Source organism: Engystomops pustulosus, chromosome 6 (genome assembly GCF_040894005.1).
Source record: "Engystomops pustulosus chromosome 6, aEngPut4.maternal, whole genome shotgun sequence".
NCBI classification, from domain to species: domain Eukaryota; kingdom Metazoa; phylum Chordata; class Amphibia; order Anura; family Leptodactylidae; genus Engystomops; species Engystomops pustulosus.
The window spans coordinates 76,385,345-76,410,197 of NC_092416.1; the positions used below are offsets into that span (position 1 = coordinate 76,385,345).

Genomic DNA, 24,853 nt, shown 5'->3' on the forward strand with positions numbered 1-24,853 from the left:
CAAACAGGGGCACAGCATTGACAGGCAAGGGAAGCACGGGACAACAGGAGCGACGAAGGAGGTAAGCATAACCTTTTTTTATACAGTTTTTGCAAAAACTGGACAACCCCTTTAAGTAGAAACACACCTGTGGCTGTATTTTAAGACACACCTGAAACACATTGCTTCTTTGTGAAACATCATGGGAAAGTAAAAAAAAATTAGCCCAGATTTCAAGAAGAGAATCGACGACAGAGAATCGAAACCTGAAGGTGCCTCATCCATCTGTACAAACAATTATACCCAAGTACAAATAGGGAAGGTTTATTCTGATTTCATATCAAATAGTGGAAAAAATGCATAAGTGTCTTCTTTATATAGTTTATGTAAACTTCTGATTTCAGAAGGCAGACAGAAACAGTTTCTTATTCAACTTTACATTTACTTAGCCGGAATATAAAGTCTTAAAGGGAACCTGTCACCAGATTACATCCCATTAAAGTACTAGCCGCCTCAGGTAGGGAATGAAATGTTCTTTTCTATAATTCCATCTTTTGTATGTACTCTCGCTTATTATCCTTTTCAAATCTTCTCCAAACTCATGTGTAAATGAGCAGAGAAGAGACACAGTTACCTAAGATGTGTCAAGTTTAGATACTGGAGGGGGATGCCAAGCCATGTGGTTCTGTGATTTACAGAAACGGAAATGCAGACAGCTATTAAAAAAACCCAGAAATTGTATTTTCATCTGCATCTACAACTATGTCTTCAACTGTCCCTATGGAGATCCCATAATCACTAGCATGATGCGGTCTGACAGATAAGATAATAGGACACCAAAAGCCATGTTTGTAGACACTATAGAACCAAAGATAGGGCCGTCTAAATTGAGTATCCCCCTGAAGCCTCTACACTTGATCCATCAATTCTCTGCTGATTTTCACATGCCTTTAGAGGAGATTTTGTTATAGGTAAATGAGTGAGAAATTAACATAAAAGAGAGAATTATACAAAGGACATTTCATACCCTAGCTGAGGGAGCTAGTAGTTTAAAGGGGTTTTCCCACGGAAGAAAATTCTCACATTTCAATCCCCTGGTGATGTTAACACAATAAAGATCATTTTAACCCATTACTTTACAATTTTACTAAGTTTTATAGCTGTTTTAGCTCCTAACACTTCCTAGACTGCTCAGTACAAAATCCCAGGGTATGGGTGGGGCCTCTATAAGCAGACACATTATGACCCATCTAGTTCTGTGGAGTGACAATGTGGTTAGTACAGGTGTATATACACTTTCATCTGGCTTCTGACATTGTTCTAACACACATAGAGAGATGCGACAGATCAGAGATGACGAGATGTAAGATGCATGATACCTATTAGGCAGAGGCAGTACAGACAAGGCTGACAGACTTTTACACTGTGAGCTCTGCTGCATCTAAGAAATGTGCCTGTCTCCCCCTTCCTCCGGATCACTTATCTCCTTGTAGCTCGTAGTTTGCAGCCTCTCTCTCTGCTCACGATCTCCTGGCAGGACGTGATGAGCAAGTCTCTGAGCTCCGTGCAGGGGGCGTGGCTACAGGCTCAGCAGAGAGAGAAAGAAATCTCATCTGCACGATCTCACATGTAAATCCAAGATGGCATCCCAACCCTAAGTCAGAAGTTACTGGGTCGTGTCTAGGGGCAACTGAAATTGTGTACACCAGGACTGATAGAGACAGGTTGGACCTATATCTGTGAAATGTTGCATTTTTTTTTATAAATAACAGTGAATTAGAGAATGTGTTATTTTGTTATCCTGAGTACATATAAGAAACATTTCTTATAAACCAGGGACACTACTCATAGAGAGGCCCTATCTGCTGCAGATTTATGACTCCTAGGATGTCATTAGCATAATTTTAAAAGATGATTTTAGAAGGAAGGATGCTACATATAACAAACATAAGAAGATTACCACAGTCACTGTGTCTGATCCTAAAAGTAAATGCCCCTTCATGCTTGATTCTGATGGTAGTTTTCCTTTACCTGTTGTAATATTTAGTCATCGTGGTATAGGTCAGCTACATGGAGAACTAACGCTGCATGACAAAGATTTGTCACCCAGTTTTCCAAAGACTCTGAATATGACAAAGATTTACAGTGCTATTTTGAGTTACATCCTTCTTCCTGATATTTCTTCTCATGTGTCAGACTTTACAGTAGTTCTACCGTGCGATTTGCAATGTTTAGGGTGTTGTATTGGAAACTGTAATCTATAGATTGTAAACTCCTGCTAGCAGGGCCCTTATTTCTAGTCTTCCATCTGACCATATTATTGCTCTCTAAGTCTTGCTTTCTTTGTTCATGTACACATTGATCTGTAATGCGCTGCAGTATATGATGACACTATGTATTTAATATTATTTTTTATATGAAGTCTCTTGGAATATACACTCACCGGCAACTTTATTAGGTACACCTGTCCAACTGCTCGTTAACACTTAATTTCTAATCAGCCAATAACATGGCGGCAAGTCAGTGCATTTAGGCATGTAGACATGGTCAAGACAATCTTCTGCAGTTCAAACCGAGCATCAGTATGGGGAAGAAAGGTGATTTGAGTGCCTTTGAACGTGGCATGGTTGTTGGTGCCAGAAGGGATGGTCTGAGTATTTCAGAAACTGCTGATCTACTGGGATTTTCACTCACAACCATCTCTAGGGTTTACAGAGAATGGTCCGAAAAAGAAAAAACATCCAGTGAGCGACAGTTCTGTGGGCGGAAATGCCTTGCTGATACCAGAGGTCAGAGGAGAATGGGCAGACTGGTTCGAGCTGATAGAAAGGCAACAGTGACTCAAATCGCCACCCGTTACAACCAAGGTAGGCAGAAGAGCATCTCTGAACGCACAGTACGTCGAACTTTGAGGCAGATGGGCTACAGCAGCAGAAGACCACACCGGTTGCCACTTCTTTCAGCTAAGAACAGGAAACTGAGGCTACAATTTGCACAAGCTCATCGAAATTGGACAGTAGAAGATTGGAAAAACGTTGTCTGGTCTGATGAGTCTCGATTTCTGCTGCGACATTCGGATGGTTGGGTCAGAATTTGGCGTCAACAACATGAAAGAATGGATCCATCCTGCCTTGTATCAACGGTTCAGGCTGGTGATGGTTGTGTCATGGTGTGGGGAATATTTTCTTGGCACACTTTGGGCCCCTTGGTACCAATTGAGCATCGTTGCAACGCCACAGCCTACCTGAGTATTGTTGCTGACCATGTCCATCCCTTTATGACCACAATGTACCCAACATCTGATGGCTGCTTTCAGCAGGATAATGCGCCATGTCATAAAGCTGGAATCATCTCAGACTGGTTTCTTGAACATGACAATTAGTTCACAGTACTCAAATGGCCTCCACAGTCACCAGATCTCAATCCAATAGAGCATCTTTGGGATGTGGTGGAACGGGAGATTCGCATCATGGATGTGCAGCCGACAAATCTGCGGCAACTGTGTGATGCCATCATGTCAATATGGACCAAAATCTCTGAGGAATGCTTCCAGCACCTTGTTGAATCTATGCCACGAAGAATTGAGGCAGTTCTGAAGGCAAAAGGGGGTCCAACCCGTTACTAGCATGGTGTACCTAATAAAGTGGCCGGTGAGTGTATATATGAGCTTAGCACTAGTATTTATGCAGTAATTTAAAGTAGTAATTTTTTTATTGCATTTTGCTGACCCAATGGTCTTACAATCTAATATTGCCACACATATACACACATAATAATCTAGACATAACATAACAGTATGTGGACTTCTTGCTTGTTCATGGTGATCTGCTTGTTATTTAATTTCTTTGTCTATCCCTGTTACTTAATAATACGGTAACTAATTTATTACTGGTACATGTACATATCACAAACATATCATGTAGTGCTGTACAAAGGATTATTTCCACCCCTCTTGAGAGTACAAGATATTTCTTCTACAAGCATACACAAACAGTCTCAAATGAGGCCAACACACAGGATCTTCAAGGAAACTACAGGTCTAATTTCATATAGTTACTACCTATCATTTACCAGTGGCTTTTATAAAGATAGTCATGGGTCCGGCTAGGTTGCCTGTGATGGGCCGCTGCAGGGGAGCTGATAACGGAAACATGTTGAGGTTTTCTGTAATAATACCGGCTGTGTTGTCATGTCAACCATCGCAGTGGACACAGACCCAGAATTCATTACAGCAAAGTCAGTTTTGTCGGCTGCTGTGGGGGAGGGGAGGACAGAGATGTTCATGAAACACCTCTTGTTACAGCTTTAAACATCTCAGCGAGAGTCAGATGAAAATATTATATATACATAACATCCTTCCATTGTATCCACCTTGTATGCAGTCTTTGTATAGCCCTCAGGTCCAGTGATGATCCAGGCAACATATACAGATATGTGCAGGATAACATTCACCTGCAGAATAAGGGCTTAGCACAGGTCTGTCTCATCTGCGTTATTATGTATGTGGTCAGTGTCGGACTGGGGAGCCTGGGGCCCACCCTACTGGTACATACAAATATTACCAATATTGCAGGAGTCCGGGATCAGGAATTTCAAGCACTAGCTATGAAATAAATAATTAAGCAATCCCATTCTTCTATATTCTCTTTAAGTACATGGCTCCTGGTTTGTATACAGAGGCTGCAGGCATGAATGTTTGGGATGTTATAATAATTACTCCTGGTTTCCAGTGCATTATTTTGGTGGCTGGCCTTTGGTTAGAGATTTAAGTGTCAGTGCTAACAATTACAAAATCCTGACAGCCTTTACCTGATAACCCTTCTCCCCCAGGGTTACCGCATCATATACGGTAGGTAGACTTGTCTCACTGACACTATGAATATACACACAGACTTAGAGTTGTCTCACACACTAGATAGTCAGTCACTACAATACTGATCAGACACAGAAGCGGGATTTCATGCCTCACAGGTGACATGTCTTCTACATCAGGTCCAGAAATGCATGACGACTTCCAGACTGCAACATTGCTGCAGAATGTCTTCAGCTCCGTGCAGCACATTTCCACACTGTGCAACTAAAAATATCACAGCCACTAACAGCATAGTGTTATCTGGAGAACAATGTCCCAAACTGAACTCCATAATAATATTTAACCATCACAATACAACTGACATATATCACAATAAATGCACCTTACATCACAACTGACCATACTATGCCCCTGCCTATATCATAGGAAAGATGGGGTGCAGTGTACAGTATTGATCAAACTCTTTTCATCTTACCATTTAGGTGCAATAAAACAAAAAGTAAAAAATATAAAAGGGGTCTGAATACTTTCTGTACCCGCTGTATGTATGTGTGTGTGCGTGTGTGTATATGTGCGCTACGGAATCTGCACCATCACATTTATAATTGCCAAATTTTTTCAACCTGTGCTTTCCAAAATACCGCCATGTACAGGAGCAGCCAGCAACTGATCACAGCTCAGCTTCAATTGTGCCACAGGTCGTTATAATGATCTCTGAGCTTTGATTGGTTACTACAGGCAATGAGTATAAGAAAGCTTATGTGTGAGGTCATATGGATAGAGACAGAGCGACAGACAGACAAAGAGAGAAAGACAGACAGAAAGAGACAGACTGAGAGAGAGAGAAACAGACAGAAAGACAGAGAGACAGACACAGAGAGACAGAGACAAACAGAGAGAGAGACAGAGAGAAAGACAGAGAGAAAGATAGAGATAGACAGACCCAGTGAGAGACAAGCAGAAAGAGAGTCAGATAGAGACAGACAGAGAGATGGAGATAGATATATTCTGTATACACTTCAGCTGCACTAGTTTATAAAGTGGGTGTACAGCCAAAGATTGATCAGTCAAAAATGTGGGGTTACTGTATTCCAGAGTACCACGTTTTAGCTCCTATTTAGGAGCCTTTTCATGCCTTTTTAACTCTGGAAATTAGATACCTGTAGTTTTGTCTACTGTAGACATTAAGTCCAGTCAATCTGAAGAAAAACTGTGCAATACTGAAAAAACAAATACATATATTTGGTAAATACTTCTGCTGTACTTCTTTATAAAGTGGGTGCACAGCCAACAATTGAGAAGTCCTTTAAGCAATAGCACAAGAAAAGTAGGCGGCACTCCAAAAATGTTATTTAAAAAAGGTGGATTTACTTTATTCCAGGGTGCAACGTTTCAGCTCCTATTCAGGAGCCTTTTTCAGAAGCTCCTTGATGGGAGCTGAAACGTTGCATCCTGGAATAAAGTAAACCCACATTTAAAAATGCTTTTTTGGAGTGCCGCCTTCTTTTCTTCTTCTATTACTTAATAGATAGATAGATAACACATATTTTTGTTAACTCATTCTATTTTGTTATAGCTAAGAGCAGTTATTTACTAGCCAGGGGCTGCAGCTAGCTTATATATACATATATTACAGTGGACATCTGCCATTTATCCAGCCATCTCAAACACAATGAGAACCCCGACAATTCTCCTCATCCATGCAATTACTTCTCTGCAGGACACCACAGTCTTCCCCTTAATTGTATTATAATCTTCATCCTTCTCTATTGTACATCACTGATCGGCGACATTGCACCATAGGGTTGTAGTCATAAAAGGCATTGTGGAAATAGCAACTGCCTCATAAGTAGCTATTACCATGATATCATCCATTAGCGATAGGAGGACACTTATAATAACTTGCTGGGTCTAAGGACTGACATAATATGCCACTAGTCAGTTTGTTGTCAGATATCACATATATTACTGTCTGCTGGACTGTTGTATATAATCATGTGTAACACTATCTGCAAAGCAAATGTATACAATACTACCATGTCTGATACTGTATCTAAACCTATCAGGTGTGATACTGCATTATGTAATGAGCTTAATAGGTTCCCAAACCTGTCTCTGTAATATCGTTTTAGGCTAAATTCACATCTGGATTGAAGGCAGATGTGAAGGATGTTTCTGCGTTTTCATTTTTTACTCCCCTCCTCCCAAATGTAAGAGATTATATATTTTTCCATTTACAGAGATTTATGAGGGCTTGATTTCTATGGGTCAAGTTGTCATTGAATATTCCATGCAATGTACTGGGAAGCAGGAAAAAAATGTAAATTTGGGGAAGTTACTGAAAAAACACATTTGCACCATTTTCTAACAGACTCTGGTTTAACAGCTTTCACTGTGCAGTCCAAAGACATATCCCCTATAAGACATAATGGACAGCGGGCAGTGCTCATAATATTAGAGATAAATATCGAAGAGCTCTGATGGTCTGCTGTAGGTGGCATACAATTTCTAACTTGGTGGTTTTTACAACAGCAGGTGTGCCACAAAACATTTATAAACTTGTATTTAAACTTGCGTAACATTGGATTGTTTTTTTGGGGTTAGTTATTGGATAGTTGTGTTTGCGGTTCTTTAGTTATAATGGCAAACAATAGCGAATACAGGTGCACGGTGGAAACTAGTGGTAAATCATATATCCTTTTACCTGGGTCACATCATGTACGGGTACTTACTGTGTTGTCTTCTTTCACAGCCTTCATTTATCACTATTGTGTGTCCACTGGTCTGGGCTGCGGGGTCTCCAAGGCACCTTGGACCCAGTATCATCCACAGTGATTGCTACAGTGCTAGCTTTTGATGCTCACCACAATAGAAGTGCAAGAGACTCCCTTGTAGTCCCTGAGGTGTTTTGGGCACCTATCAAAGCACAAAGGGCTTCAATTTTGCAATGAAAGAAAGCAGAGGAATGGATCCTCTGCAGGGAGTGTGAAGGAAGCCTTAGAATGATACCCTGCTTTACATTCTCCTTTACTTTTAGTAAATTAAATATCTGCTCCTTCAGCAGAATACTGTTGTGTTTTTTTCCCTATTAACAAGCATATTTGAACAGGTTGAAGCATTTCCTTGATGATGACACATTTCCTCAATGCAATCATAGATCCAACATCACAGAATACCATATTCTGCTTCTCCACGCAACTCAGTTTTTGGCCTAAACCCAATTAAAATATGAGTGTTAGTCAGAAGCTAGAGTGAGTGAGTGTTGACAATGAGGTGGCACAAATGTGCTTAACTCATGTGCCACTTTTATGAATGGTCTGTTGGCATGTGTGTACAGGAAATAATTGCTCAGTTAGGAGCATGATAGTTATCCTCCTGGTAAGCTCTGGAGTCCTCTAGTAGGGTTCTCAGTTTCCCTGATTTCATAAAGAAACTAATGGCCGCCATTTGTGTATCCACGTAAATTATCACCAGGCTTTCTGTCAACATTTATGTGTCAGTTTTTACTGTATGTATCCGATTTATGAACCCGAAAGCTAAGGATGAATTGAGTTCTAAGTTGTTATAGGTTGTAATTGTTATCTAAACTTCCTCAATGATTTAATACATTGTGGAGATAATAAATGGTTGGTAAAAATCTAGCCTTGCCCATATTTAATGTGACTTATGGTGACTCATCAACATCATCATTCACAAGTGGTGGATCCAGGTTATTTATTCAGGAAGCAAAAGAGAACACTGCTTCTGACTCATAGACCATTCATGGACATATGAATAACTTCTGCTGTTACTTATCCCAGACTGGGGATGAAGAATTCTGGAAATGACACAAGTGACTCAGGTATAGGTATGGCTGGGTGAGGAACATGATCTTTAAGAAGTCACCACTTTTGACATTTCTGTTTAAGATAATTTAATTTTCCAGGGAAAAACAAGTCTGCACCTTTTTTTTTATAACTTTGTCTTGTGTCATTGCCATGTTATTCCTCCTAAAAACTAATAATACATTTACAATTTTGACTTAGAAGTTGGGGATGTGTCCCTACAGTCCCTTTACGATGCTAGTAGCTCCTAATCAACGTCTCCCATCTCCCCTTGGATGCCAGTGTCACAGATGCTCCTGTGACCCATCTCGCAGGTTGCAGACACACTCTTGTGCCAACCTGTGCCACTGAAGCCTGGCTGCACTTACCCTCCCTCGCTCCACAGGTGGTCTCCATGCTCCAGCGCCGAGGATTGCCACTGGTCGGCCATCTTCCCTGTTAAATTTCCGGCCCCTTCCTGTCACAGCTGCTGGATCTTTGTGCCTCATGCCTTTGTAAAAGCTTGTCTTCTATGACTCTGTGTGTTTATACCACCGCAAGCAAAGTCACACATGTGGAGCAACCTGGTGGGATCCCACTGCACCAAGTCTAACCCGCTTTGTGGTGGGCTCTGGTGAAAAACGGGTGCCCGTTAGACTCAGCTCCCGGGTGTCTGCCTACGTCATTGCTCGCAGTGGTTCAGTGGGTTCACTACCCCTGATCTTGACTGCCAGACCACCAGCTGTGGTCCCTCTGCCCTCCAGCATACTGCTTGTATTTTTGTGTGTCCTCTTATAGTGCACATGCATCATCTTTGTGATTTAAAGGTTTAGCATGTCCATGTCAAAGGCAAACCCTGGGTATTAAACACTGCCTTACCCAGACAGGGAGGTCCCCAGCTCATTTCCCTGGGAAAGCCTTAACTTGATTCCCATACCCTGGCCTTGGCTTAGTTGAATAAATCAGTCACTGACTAGCAGTTTTGCTATTTTAATAATTGCTAAAGACCCTACAGCTGCCCAACCAGAGCTTGTGATTGTACACATGATGGCAGGCATTTATTAATTTGGGTGCAGGGTAGCGCAGGAAGGATGCTATAATTTCCGGTGAGATGTAAGTTTATGGTTGCTTGGGATTATAGGGTTTTTTTCCCCACCAAACAAGTTAAGCCCTGTCCACAGGGTAGGGCCTAACTTACTGATGGGGGTCTCAGAGATGAGATTCCCACAGATCACAAGAATGGGGGGTTCTACTGGATCCGAGGTACCTCCGTCAGACCCCTCGTTGCTGAGATGAATGGAGCAGATGGAGGCACATGTCTATTCTGCTCCATTCATCTATATGGAGCTGATGGAGATTGCACTTGTTGCACCATAAATAAGGTGCAACAGGTACAGTTTTCCGTTTGAAAGACGATAATAAATGCCTCACGATATCTCTAATCACTGCATGCCCTCACCTGGGTTCCCCTGTACCTACGTTTTTCGGTCATTTGAACCTTTGGAAAAATGTACAGCAGGTCAGGTGTTCACGTCCACCCCACTCTATGGCCCACCCATCACCATATAATTTGAGTAGAGCAGACTTTTGACATTATGTTGAAATATTTTGGCGCTGGGAGTTTCGGTATATATGAGAGTTGTCTCTAAAACTAGAAGGTTACCAGTAACTACGTAACTGATCAGGCCCAGAGAGAAGTGACATCCTGCAATTTACAGTTGAGTTTGACATTGATTCTGCTCCATCGGTAATCACTTCCTGCAGCAGATCTCCATACTTATAGCATAATGTCACCTCAGACACTTCTGATAAATCTCCACCTATCTCTGTATCCCTATCCATCTTAGCTCACACATAAGTTGTCTTCTACTCATTGCTTGTAGTAACCAATCACAGCTCAGAGCTCATATTAAATGACCTGTGGAAGAACAGCAACCAATCACGGCTCAGCTTACAACTGCCATAGCAGCAGCAGACAATGGCTCCTGTATATGGTGGTTAATAAGTGGGTTTTGGAAAGTGCGGGGTAAAAATTTTGACTCAAAAACATACACACATACATCCAGCTTTATATATTAGATATATGGTTTTAGAGCTCCTTCACACGCCCGCCTGTGGGGATGTATATGCGGCCCCAAATTTGCGACCGCATATATACGCTCCCAAAGATGGCAATGGCGGCCCTCCGTACACCAGGAAAACATAGAGCTTGCGGGCATAGCACTGTGTGAATGTACCCTTACTATGAGAGATTGCTAAGACTGCACACATTTAAACTTATTTACTAAGTGTCCGCGGAACGCACTTTCGTTGGATTTTGGAAATTTGGGGGATTTGTGCCGCTATGACAGCTAATTAGAAGGGGATTGTGTCACACACAATCGTATTTTGGCGCAGCGGCCCAGGCTTCCAATGCGGCAGAAAATGGGGGGGGGGGGGCAGGTCGTCGGGCGATCAGACTGAGCGTGGGAATATAGAAAAATACCATGGGTCTCATTTACTAAGGGTCCTGCGGATTGCACTTTCGTCGGCTTTTAGAATTTTTTTATCTTCAATCCACTGCACAGGGCTTTCCTCCACTAAACTAACCTTAAAGAGAACTAGTCAGGTCCGTATGGATTTAGGATACTGTGATTTATGGTCCCAAATCGACATGAATTGCAGCTGTCTGTGGGTGCAATGTAAAAGCTCAAACATTTATACTCACCCAGATGTGAGTCTGATGAGGCGCACATTGGACTCTCGTCTGAAGAACTTAGCAATGGCACCTCATCTCACATTGCTTCAATAATGCCTTAATAATACCTCTGCCTCATTTCGCATGTATTGTACATACGGCGCTTGCACAGTGACGCCTAAGGGTGGTGGCACACATGCCGTTTTGGCTGCGTTTGGAAACGCAAACGCAGACCAAACCACACCCAATGGGACGGCCCGCGGCCCGATCGCATTGGCATTTCTATGGAAACGCCTGCATTCGGGAACGAGCCACTGGTGTTTTGCATTAAATTAACATAAAACACCGGCGGCTCGTTCCCGATCGCAGGAGTTACCATAGAAACGCTGATGCGATTGGGCCACGGCCTGCCCCCGTGGGTGCGGCTTGGTCTGCGTTTGCAAACGCAGCCAAAACGGCACGTGTGCCACCACCCTGAGTGTACAAGCAGTCGCAGAGAGCTCCAGAACCAGGTAAGTAAAAATGTTTTTTTTTTTTATGCGTTCTCATATTGGGCTATTTGGAAAACTACCGTATATACTCGTGTATAAGCCAAGTTTTTCAGCACAAAAAATGTGCTGAAAAACCTCGCCTCGGCTTATACACGAGTCAATGATAAAAAAAAATAATACTCACCCTCCGGTGTCCCCGATGTTCGTCGCGGCTCCCGGCGGCTCCCCGTGTCTCCTCTTCTGTCTTCTATCTTCTTTAGCCGGCAGAGTCGCGTCCATGCGATCTGCCGGCCGTCGCACACTGTGATGCAGCGATGTCGCCATTGATGACCTCATCAGTGGCGACAGTGTCGCATCACAGTGTGCGACGGACCACGCAATCTCCCGGCCAGAGAAGATAGAACATAGAAGAGTGAAGAAGCCACTGGGAGCCACGATGGGGATCGGAAGCCGCCGGGAGCCGCAACGAACATTGGGGACACCGGAGGGTGAGTATGCTACACGGGGGCAGGATGTATGCTACACGGGGCAGGCTGTATACTGCAAGGGGGCAGGCTGTATACTGATGGGGGCAGGATGTATGCTGCAAGGGGGCAGGCTGTATACTACATGGGGGCAGGCTGTATACTACATGGGGCAGGCTGTATGCTAAATGGGGGCAGGCTGTATGCTACATGGGGGCAGGCTGTATACTACATGGGGGCAGGCTGTATGCTACATGGGGACAGGCTGTATACTACATGGGGGCAGGCTGTATACTACATGGGGGCAGGCTGTATGCTACATGGGGGCAGGCTGTATACTACATGGGGGCAGGCTGCATACTACATGGGGGCAGGCTGTATAGTACATGGGGGCAGGCTGTATGCTACGTGGGGCTGGCTGTATGCTACGTGGGGGCTGGCTGTATACTACACCCTCGGCTTATACTCGAGTCAATAGGTTTTCCCAGTTTTCTGTGGTAAAATTTGTGGTCTCGGCTTATACTCGGGTTGCTTATACTCGAGTATATACGGTAAGTCACTGGTCAATAAGCATTTGTGGGTGGTTTAATGTTCCAAATCACCCTGACCGGTTCACTTTAATGACACATTCTACAATTTTTTTACTTCACCAATTTAATTCTTTGCTGCAATTTCATTATATATATTTGCTTTCTGTCAGAGAGGGGAAACTCTACTGTTGCATTTGGAGCTCAGTCATTCTGCTTCTTTGAAAATCTTGCTAATAGTAGTTAAGGTAAAATATCCTTCACACTACATAGTAGGGGCATTTTTTTAAATTTTGGTGATCAGTGTTTTTTTAGCCATGAAATGAAAATAGTTGGTAGTGTTGGCGCTGACTTTTTGTAAAATTGTTGATACAGGCACATTAGAAATAATCCTGGGACTCCCTGACAGAAAATAGCCGCAAAACTATTAATAAGTGTTCCGCGTTGACAAAAAACTCTTTAATGGGACATCTTCTTGTGTGGAATGTGTTATTTTCAGCCACTTCCAGGTTACATTGGCCCCAGATGTTTGGTTATCACGCAGCTTCCAACAAATTACCACACATCTGCATTGTAGGGCAGCACTCTTGCTCTGTGTCTTAGTTTCCAATGTAGTTTTTGGATCCTGTTCATGGTCCAGAAGGCTCAGGGTGAACAATGATAGTTAGTCCCCAAAAGGTGATGCAGAGCCACCCGTTAAGTTAATCAGTAGAAATGCTGCATTTATGGCCCTGGTCTATAGCAGATGAGATATACATGTATGTGAACAACTTACAGCGTGTTTTCCATCATTTCACATGCCCTGTACATTTATGTATGTCACATTAGGATTTTCGCTCTGTCTTCCTTGTCCTTCCCCCTAAATCGTGGCCTCTTTGTGAACCGAGTGTGGAATTTCATGTGCTTGGTTCCCGGACTCCTTTGAAATCCTCACAGACATTTTTGGCTACACTATGAGCTTGTTATACAGATAAAGGAGAGAGCACCTTGGGGCACAGAGACATCAGGAGATTGCTGAGTTCAGTACATTCATGTGCTCCATGTTGTTGTTTTTATAGTGCACATGTTTGTATTGTGTTCCGCTTCAGTAAAGTGAAAAAACAATATACTTACAGGCAAGATAGAAGAGAAATGAATGTGGCAGCTCATTTCGGTGTGTGTACATTTTTACTATAATCTTCAAAAAGAGTCTACCATGAGGCTCAGTGATCTGCAACTATTGGTATCCAAAAGCACATTGCACATTAAAGGGGTTGACCACTTTATCTTATGTTTAGTATAATGGGGCTTATTTACCAAGGGTTGTGGATCGTACTTTTGTCGGACTGTTCATTGTTTTCAGGATTTGCGCTTCGACAGGTATTTAACAGGGGTCAGCGCTGGGATTGTGTCGCACGTGAGCGGATTTTGGCGCAGCATGCAACAGAAATCGGGGGCCGTGCCGTCAGACGATCCGACTAATTCGGACTGAGCGTGTGATTTAACTTTCAATTTGTGTCGCAAGACAATGCACTTACATGCACCAGGAAGAAGAAGGTGAACTCCTGCAGACCTGAGTGGTTAAGCGACACATGCAGGAAATCGAGCACACGATGTTAGTGAATCGCGGCAGAGTGCATTATCGTCGGACAATGCACTTTTGTGAACTCCGTGGTAAATGTGCCCCAATGTGTGTGTACGTGTGGGGGGCAGGATATTAGGTAATTTACCAATATACATCTATTAATAGTTCAGCATGGATTTCTTTTTATGTAAAGTGAAGCCTCCTGTCTTTTATCTCATCAGCCAGACATTTCTGACCATAAAATGGGCGCAGATGGAGGGTCATGTCCATCGTCCATGAGCAATCGACCTAGCATCATCAAATTCTGTAGAGCTTTACAAATTATAGTGGACATATAGAAATAAAGTAATACATTACGGCGTACAAACAGTCATATGGAACAATAGGAGTGAGGGCCCTTCTCACAAGAGCTTACAGTCTGTGGGGATGAGGAGGTGACACAAGTGGTATAGGAGCTTACATCATGGTCCAGCCATTCTATGTAAGGTAACGGAATAAAAATAATTTAATAAATAAAAACACTGCTGCTTGAACCAGACATCAGCCACCATCTTTTATACAAAGTCCAAGATCAATGTGGCTTGGTATCTATCTGGTGTTTGCCTAAAAACAGAAGGGAGGAGCATACAAAATGGGTTAGTAAAGAGAGAGTTGGAGTTTCTCTTTAGCTGAGAAACAGATTCTGCAGAGGCAACTATAAAGAAAGCAGTGGATGATTTGAGAAGAGGTTTTTCAGGTTTCTCTTGGATGTGTTCTACAGTGGCTGAACTACAGGAGTAGCAGCCATAGCAGCTGCTATGGGGCCCACAGTGTCAGGGGGCCCGCCATCTGCGGTATTGGATGTGGAAATGCTGTATATGTGTATTTGTGATGCGTATATGCTGTATGTCCGTGTATATGGTATTGTATGTATGTGTATATGCTGTATGTATATATGGTGTATATATACTGTATATATTTTAAGGGATAAAAGTAGCAGTTTTGTTGTTTGTAAAGGACATGTACCCCTAGGATGAAGGATTGTAAACCAAGCCCACTGAAATACAGGTGTGTGCCCTCATTGGCAAGACCTGCTCTTCTCTTAGCTTCTTATGCCTTGTTTAAAAAAAATAAAAAAATAAAATAAAATTATATATATATATATATATGCAAATGAGCCTGAGAGGCTTTGTGCTTCATAGTTGTTAATTGAGCCTGGAGCGCCTCAGATTCATTTGCATAGTTTTTAAAGCCTTTTTTTCTTAAACACAAGGGCATAAGAAGCATAAAGGGGTATTCCCATTTCAGCAAATAAATGTTATTGTTTGTATAATGAAAAGTTATTCAAGTGTCTAATATACTTTCTGTATCAATTTGTCATAGTTTTCTAGATCTCTGCTTGCTTTCCTTCTATAGAAAGCTTCTATGTTTACTTCTAATGCACAGAAATCTGACCGTGGTCACACAGGTGCACAGCCTGTTATATCACCCTGCTCTGATTATTCTCTGTGATATAACTAGTCGTGCACCTGTGTGACATGATCAGATTTCTGACCACTGGAAGTAAACATAGAAACTTCCTATTGAATAACAGCAAGAAAAGGTCGAGAGAACAGTGAAGAACTAATACATAAAATATATTGGCAAATTGGATAACTTTTACTTGCCGAAATGGGAATACCCCTTTAAAGAAGTGCTGGGGCACACAACAATATGTCAGGATGCATGGTTTACAATCCTTAATCCTAGTAGTAGATATCCTTTTAGGTTTAGCATCAATGTTTCGCATGCCTTTTTAAGTTTGATTTACAGTCCATCATGTCACAAAGCTCTGTTGTGTCTTCAAAAGGAAGTTAGGTCTTCCTTATTACCTTTTTGACTTGGACATCTTTCTTAGGACAGGAGTCCCAGATTTTGGATTCTTCCGCATCAAATAAAAAAACATTAACCTAAGTTTTTAAATACTGCTATCTTTTTCTAAGAGTCAAACCATTCGACAGTGATTCCTTTATGGTATCATTAACTGGAATAAGGTCCTGGCAAGGTGATTGCTCGTGGAAAGATTAAGATTACATGAAGATTTTTACTTATTCTGTATATATGAACACTGCACAGTACCACTTCTCCTGTCCTTTATACTGGATGTAATTCTCAGTATCTGCTCTTATTCTGTATATATGGACACTGCACAGTACCACTTCTCCTGTCCTGTATACTGGGTGTAATTCTCAGTATCTGCTCTTATTCTGTATATATGGACACTGCATAGTACCACTTCTCCTGTCCTGTATACTAGGTGTAATTCTCAGTATCTGCTCTTATTCTGTATATATGGACAGTGCACAGTATCACATCTCTTGTCCTGTATACTGGATGTAGTTCTCAGTATCTGCTCTTATTCTGTATATATGGACACTGCACAGTACCACTTCTCTTGTCCTGTATACTGGGTGCAATTCTGAGTATCTGCTCTTATTCTGTATACATGGACAATGCACAGTACCAATTCTCCTGTCCTGTATACTGGGTGTAATTCTCAGTATCTGCTCTTATTCTGTATATATAGACACTGCACAGTCCCACTTCTCCTGTCCTGTATACTGGGTGTAATTCTCAGTATCTGCTCTTATTCTGTATATATAGACACCGCACAGTACCACTTCTCCTATCCTGTATAGTGGGTGTAATTCTCAGTATCTGCTCTTATTCTGTATATATGGACACTGCACAGTACCACTTCTCTTGTCCTGTATACAGGGCCGGCGCTATGGGTAGACAGGGCCCAGGGGAGAAAGGGGAGAATCTCTTCTTTCAAATGAATCTTGAATTTTGTTTCTAGGTGCTCTGGATCCAGAGATATTCAGGTTTAAAGTGAGAATATCGGGTGCCATTTTTATATTTAAAAATCACTCCCGATGGCAGTTTAACAGTTAATATCTCCGTTTTCCTACATTTTAGAAACACAAACATCATCATACAGACATGAGATCCTCTGCAGACAGTTCATCACCTTCTATTTACAAAACATTCTGCAGAATCCTGAGCTCAAAGCAAGAGAGAAGAGAAAGTTACAGAATGTTGCAGATACTACATACAAGTGTCCCCCATGTAATTCTGCACAGTGTCACCAGTGTGTCTGAGGGGGATACTGTGCAGAATTACAGGGGTGCAGCAGGAGACCAGCACTGGGGGATCCCCTCCAGGAGAAGCCCCTGCTGAGGAGGTCACTGGGTGCTGGGTGTCACACACCTGGGTGCTGCTGTGAGTGTTATCTTCATGCTGGGATGTGGGAGAAGCAGAGAGGAGCTTGTAGCAGGATCACATGTAAGTGCCCGAATCTAACATTGCGCCTAAACTGCGCCTAAACTGCGCCTAAACTGTGTTAAAGTAAAGTGATTAATAAGAGGCAGGAAATTAACTTATCACAGATGGTTGTAGCTTGTGATAATTCTGGAAAACAGTGCGCCAGAATTTAGGCGCAACTACTACACTTAGGCGCACAAAAGTGATAAATGTGGCCCTTTCTCTCTTATTCCCTTTTATTTTGTGTTGGGAAAATTGACTGATACGATGAACATTCAATCCTCTTCGCCTAATGTGACTACACCGCGACCAGAACATGTCCATAAAGTTATATGTAACACCAAAAACACACACGTGTCCTGGAATAAAGTTTGTATTTCCCATCATCCTCCATTACTTACTCCTATGTTATGACGTTCTCACTTTCATTCTTATGAAGCGCGGAGGGATCTGTTATTGTGCGGCTAATACAATGGCGCACATCTAAGAGTGACTTTTATTATCTCATTAGAGAGGTTTATGGATATATAGTTATGTATTTGGGTTACCGTTGTTTAACCTCTTAACGCTCAGCGTCCGATATATCGGACGCTGAGCGCAGTGACTTAGCGCTCAGCGTCCGATATATCGGACGCTGAGCTGATGCCGGTTCAGCTCAAGATCTGAGCCGAACCGGCATCGGGAAAGACGGGGTGCCGGCTGTGACTGATAGCCGGCACCCCAGTGTAACACCCGCGATCGGAGTTGTCTCCGATCGCGGGTGCTTAACCCGTTAAATGCCGCGGTCAGCGCGACCGCGGCATCTAACATGTATCTGGGGGATCTTTCCCCCACGATCGGCCCCCCCGAACCGTTTTCGGGGTGCGCCGATCGTTGCTATAGTAACTCTGGGGTCCGATCTGGACCCCAGAGTTACCTGCAAGAATTGCCAGTAAGATGGCGTCTGTGACGTCATCTTACTGGCACAGTGCCAGCCTATGCAAGTGTATAGGCTGACACTGATAATACTCTGCAATACATGAGTATTGCAGAATATTATCATGAAGAAGCAATCAGAAGATTGCTTCTTCATGTCCCATGGTATAAAAGTGAAAAAGTAAAAAAAAAAGTTATTCAATAAAAAAATAAAGTCATAAATCACTAAAAATGCCCCAAACCCCCAAAACATATAAAGAGACATATAACTCAAAAAAAAGTCTAAATCATAACACAAACCCCACATATATAGTATCACCGCGTCCGTAACAACCCGTAGAATAAAAGTAAATCATTATTGAACCCGCACGATAAACGCCGTAAAAAAAAACTGTTATAAACCCTCCAAAAATTATGATTTTTACCTTTTCAATCCCACAAAAAATGCTATAAAATGTGATCAAAAAACCATATGTACTGTGACATGATACTGGTGCAATGTACAACATGTCCCGCAAAAAACAAGCCATCAACCAGCTCCGTAGCCAAAAAAGTAACAAAGTTATGCCACTTGGAAGACGGCAATACATAAATGATAGATTTTTCCCCACATTAGGGTTTTGTTTGACAAATTTAGTAAAACGTAAGAAAATATATTCATGTTTGGTATCCCCGTAATCGTATCGACCCATAGAATAAAGATAACATGATTATTAGTCTATACGGTGAACACCAAAAAAAAAAGAAGTAAAAAATCCAGTACAGAATTGATGCTTTTCTACTCCTGTCCTCAAAAAACGTTCCTAAATTTTCAACAATAGGTGATACAAACCCCAAAATGGTAACATTGGAAAAAGCATCTCATCCCGCAAAAAAAATGGCATCACATGGCCCCAATAACGAAAAAGCGAAAATTTTATAGCCTTCAAAAGGGGCCAATGAGGAAACTAAAATCCTGGCAGCTGCAGCGCCCTCCTTCCCTTCTGCGCCTCGCTGTGCCCCCATAACACAAGTCACAGCCACATGTGGGGGGTCTTTGTACTCAGGAGAAATTGCAGAACAAATTGTATGGTGGGTTTTCTCTTTTTATCTTTTGGAAATGTGTAAATTTTAGGGCTAAATGAACGTATAAGGGAACAATATGACCATTCTAAATTTCACCTCCATTTTGATTCAATTACTATGAAGATCTCAAGGGGTTAACAATCTTCGTAAAAGCTGTTTCTGATAGCTTGAGGGGTGCAGATTTGAAAATGGGTTGGTTATATAGGGGGTTTTGATGCTAAATATGTAAAATTTCATTCCAAACTGTATTTATCCCCAAAATAGTCAATTCTGAAAATCCGGAAAAGCGATATTCTATTTGTAAGCCGCGTGACATCAAAATAAATTATCCAGACATTTCAGAAATTATGAAAATGTAAAGTAGACAAATGGGAAATGTTATTCAGCAACTTATTTAGGTGGTAAATCGATCTGCCTGAAAACGCAATGATTTTGAATTTCGAAAATGGCAAATTTTTCCAAAAATTTATCATATTTTCTTTTTTTTTGTAAATAAATGCAAAACTTATCTGCCAAAATTTACCACTAAAATGAAGTACAACATGTGGGGAAAAAACAATCTCAGAATCGCTTTGATAAGTAACAGTGTTCAAAAGTTATAACCGTATAAAGAGACGCAAGTCAGAATCCAAAAAATCGGGCTGAGCCTTAAGCTACAAAATGGCTGCGTCCTTAAGGGGTTAAGGAACAGACAATGATAGATCTGTGTGAATTTTCTGCAGTTCCCTTTGCTGCATATTTTGGTGAATATACACATGTGGGGTCTGTATGATCTCCTCACATCTTACTGTTTTAGGAAAGTAGATTTTCTTTATATAAGTATCTGGATTTGTACATATTTTAGAGGAAATTTTGAAGATGTTAATTGCCAAATGCATCGCCCGGTTGTCTGCTTTCAAAATTCTATAGGTTTTATGGCGCCTTTACTTTTTATTCTGTTTTATTGATATATTTTGCAGGTTGTGACTGTCTAAAAATGTCTAGCTGAAAAGCGGATATCTAGTTATTACAGTTTTAGTGATATTATGTGGATTTATTTATGTGAACATATCAATAGGGCACATTTGTGAAATCTACAAATGTCCATGTATTACATTTAGGAGATGTGAAGGTAAACATTTCCTGTTTGGATCAAATTTTTTGCCATCAAAGTCATATTTTAAGTATTTTTAATCAAATGTTTCAGAAAATATCGGTCCCTCTCTCCAATGGGCCGCACAGTCTAATCAACCTACCAGTAATTTTTTGGAGTGTGGGAGGAAACCAGAGGACCCGGAGGAAACCCACGCAGACACAGAGGGAACATACAAAATCTTTGCAGATGTTGACCAGCGCTGCAAGGCTGTAGTGCTAATCACGGAGCCACCATGCTGCCCATAAATCTCCCTATCATTTATCTATCTCCTATAAAATTCTCCCATATTACAGTTTGTTTTACCATACTAAAGGAGCCTCTTGCTGACTGCGACTGGTCATAAAATAGTTTTATTTTGGGGCCCCACTTTTAGTTTTGCCCAGGGCCCCACTTTGTCTAGAACCGGCCCTGCCTGTATACTGTGTGTAATTCTCAGTATCTGCTCTTATTCTTTATATATGGACACTGCCCAGTGCCACTTCTCTTGTCCTGTATACTGGGTGCAATTCTGAGTATCTGCTCTTATTCTGTATATATGGACACTGCACAGTACCACTTCTTTTGCCCTGTTTACTGTGTGTAATTCTCAGTATCTGCCCTTATCCTGTATATATGGACACTGCGCAGTACCACTTCTCTTGTCCTGTATACTGGATGTAAATGTCAGTATATCCTCTTATTCTGCATATATGGACACTGCACAGTACCACTTCTCTTGTCCTGTATACAGGATGTAATTTATTCTGTATATATAGACACTACACAGTATCACATCTCTTGTCCTGTATACTGGGTGTAATTCTCAGTATCTGCTCTTATTCTGTATATATGGACACTGCACAGTACCACTTCTCCTGTCCTGTATACTGGGTGTAATTCTCAGTATCTGCTCTTATCCTGTATATATGGACACCGCACATTACCACTTCTTTTGTCCTGTATACTGGGTGTAATTCTCAGTATCTGCTCTTATTCTGTATATATGGACACTGCACAGTACCACTTCCCCTGTCCTGTATACTGGGTGTAATTCTCAGTATCTCCTCTTATTCTGTATATATGGACACTGCACAGTACCACTTCTCCTGTCCTGTATACTGGGTGTAATTCTCAGTATCTACTCTTATTCTGTATATATGGACAGTGCACAGTATCACATCTCTTGTCCTGTATACTGGATGTAATTCTCAGTATCTGCTCTTATGCTGTATATATGGACACTGCACAGTACCACTTCTCCTGTCCTGTATACTGGATGTAGTTCTCAGTATCTGCTCTTATTCTGTATATATGGTCTCTGCACAGTACCACTTCTCTTGTCCTGTATACTGGATGTAATTCTCAGTATCTGCCCTTATCCTGTATATATGGACACTGCACAGTACCACTTCTCCTGTCCTGTATACTGGGTGTAATACTCAGTATCTCCTCTTATTCTGTATATATGGACACTGCACAGTACCACTTCTCATGTCCTGTATACTGGGTGTATTTCTCAGTATCTGCTCTTATTCTGTATATATGGACAGTGCACAGTACCACTTCTCCTGTCCTGTATACTGGGTGTAATTCTCAGTATCTGCTCTTATTCTGTATATATGGACACTGCACAGTACCACTTCTCCTGTCCTGTATACTGGATGTAATTCTCAGTATCTGCCCTCATTCATTATATAAGGACACTGCACAGTACCACTTCTCCTGTCCTGTATACTGGATGTAATTCTCAGTATATTCTCTTATTCTGTATGTATGGACACTGCACAGTACCACATCTCCTGTCCTGTATACTGGGTGTGATTCTCAGTATCTGCTCTTATTCTGTATATATGGACACTGCACAGTACCACTTCTCCTGTCCTGTATACTGGGTGTAATTCTCAGTATCTGCTCTTATCTTTTATATATGGTCTCTGCACAGTACCACTTCTCTTGTCCTGTATACTGGGTGTAATTCTTAGTATCTGCTCTTATTCTGTATATATGGACACTGCACAGTACCACTTCTCCTGTCCTGTATACTGGATGTAATTCTCAGTATCTGCTCTTATTCTGTATATATGGACACTGCACAGTACCACTTCTCTTGTCCTGTATACTGGATGTAATTCTCAGTATCTCCTCTTATTCTGTATATATGGACACTGCACAGTACCACTTCTCCTGTCCTGTATACTGGGTGTAATTCTCAGTATCTACTCTTATTCTGTATACATGGACACTGCACAGTATCACATCTCTTGTCCTGTATACTGGATGTAGTTCTCAGTATCTGCTCCTATTCTGTATATATGGTCTCTGCACAGTACCACTTCTCCTGTCCTGTATACTGGGTGTAATTCTCAGTATCTGCTCTTATTCTGTATATATGGACACTGCATAGTACCACTTCTCTTCTCCTGTATACTGGATGTAATTCTCAGTATCTGCTCTTATTCTGTATATATAGACACTGCACAGTACCACTTCTCTTGTCCTGTATAATGGGTGTAATTCTCAGTATCTGCTCTTATTCTGTATATATAGACACTGCACAGTACCACTTCTCTTGTCCTGTATAATGGGTGTAATTCTCAGTATCTGCTCTTATTCTGTATATATAGACACTGCACAGTACCACTTCTCTTGTCCTGTATAATGGGGGTAATTCTCAGTATCTGCTCTTATTCTGTATATATGGACACTGCACATTACCACTTCTTTTGTCCTGTATACTGGGTGTAATTCTCAGTATCTGCTCTTATTCTGTATATATGGACACTGCACATTACCACTTCTTTTGTCCTGTATACTGGGTGTAATTCTCAGTATCTGCTCTTATTCTGTATACATGGACACTGCACAGTATCACATCTCTTGTCCTGTATACTGGATGTAGTTCTCAGTATCTGCTCTTATTCTGTATATATGGACACTGCACAGTACCACTTCTCCTGTCCTGTATACTGGGTGTAATTCTCAGTATCTGCTCTTATTCTGTATATATGGACACTGCATAGTACCACTTCTCTTCTCCTGTATACTGGGTGTAATTCTCATTAGCTGCTACTTTTCCAAATATACTTGGACACTGCACAGTACCACTTCTCTTGTCCTGTATACTGGGTGTAATTCTTAGTATCTGCTCTTATTCTGTATATATGGACACTGCACAGTACCACTTCTCCTGTCCTGTATACTGGATGTAATTCTCAGTATCTGCTCTTATTCTGTATATATGGACACTGCACAGTACCACTTCTCTTGTCCTGTATACTGGATGTAATTCTCAGTATCTCCTCTTATTCTGTATATATGGACACTGCACAGTACCACTTCTCCTGTCCTGTATACTGGGTGTAATTCTCAGTATCTACTCTTATTCTGTATACATGGACACTGCACAGTATCACATCTCTTGTCCTGTATACTGGATGTAGTTCTCAGTATCTGCTCCTATTCTGTATATATGGTCTCTGCACAGTACCACTTCTCCTGTCCTGTATACTGGGTGTAATTCTCAGTATCTGCTCTTATTCTGTATATATGGACACTGCATAGTACCACTTCTCTTCTCCTGTATACTGGATGTAATTCTCAGTATCTGCTCTTATTCTGTATATATAGACACTGCACAGTACCACTTCTCTTGTCCTGTATAATGGGTGTAATTCTCAGTATCTGCTCTTATTCTGTATATATAGACACTGCACAGTACCACTTCTCTTGTCCTGTATAATGGGTGTAATTCTCAGTATCTGCTCTTATTCTGTATATATAGACACTGCACAGTACCACTTCTCTTGTCCTGTATAATGGGGGTAATTCTCAGTATCTGCTCTTATTCTGTATATATGGACACTGCACATTACCACTTCTTTTGTCCTGTATACTGGGTGTAATTCTCAGTATCTGCTCTTATTCTGTATATATGGACACTGCACATTACCACTTCTTTTGTCCTGTATACTGGGTGTAATTCTCAGTATCTGCTCTTATTCTGTATACATGGACACTGCACAGTATCACATCTCTTGTCCTGTATACTGGATGTAGTTCTCAGTATCTGCTCTTATTCTGTATATATGGACACTGCACAGTACCACTTCTCCTGTCCTGTATACTGGGTGTAATTCTCAGTATCTGCTCTTATTCTGTA

General features: G+C 41.5%; 1 long non-coding RNA gene across 2 annotated transcripts in view; it reads right to left on the reverse strand.

Moving 5' to 3' along the window:
• The window catches only part of LOC140135321 (uncharacterized), a 62,349-nt gene that overhangs the window by 8,996 nt on the left and 28,500 nt on the right, over nucleotides 1-24,853 (reverse strand). Inside the window, exon 1 of one of the 2 annotated variants that reach the window (XR_011856498.1) lies at nucleotides 4,051-4,295. The exons of the other annotated variant lie outside the window; for it this stretch is intronic. This is a non-coding gene — a long non-coding RNA (uncharacterized lncRNA). Of the gene's footprint in view, nucleotides 1-4,050; nucleotides 4,296-24,853 lie in introns of those variants that run through there. 2 annotated transcript variants of the gene reach the window in all.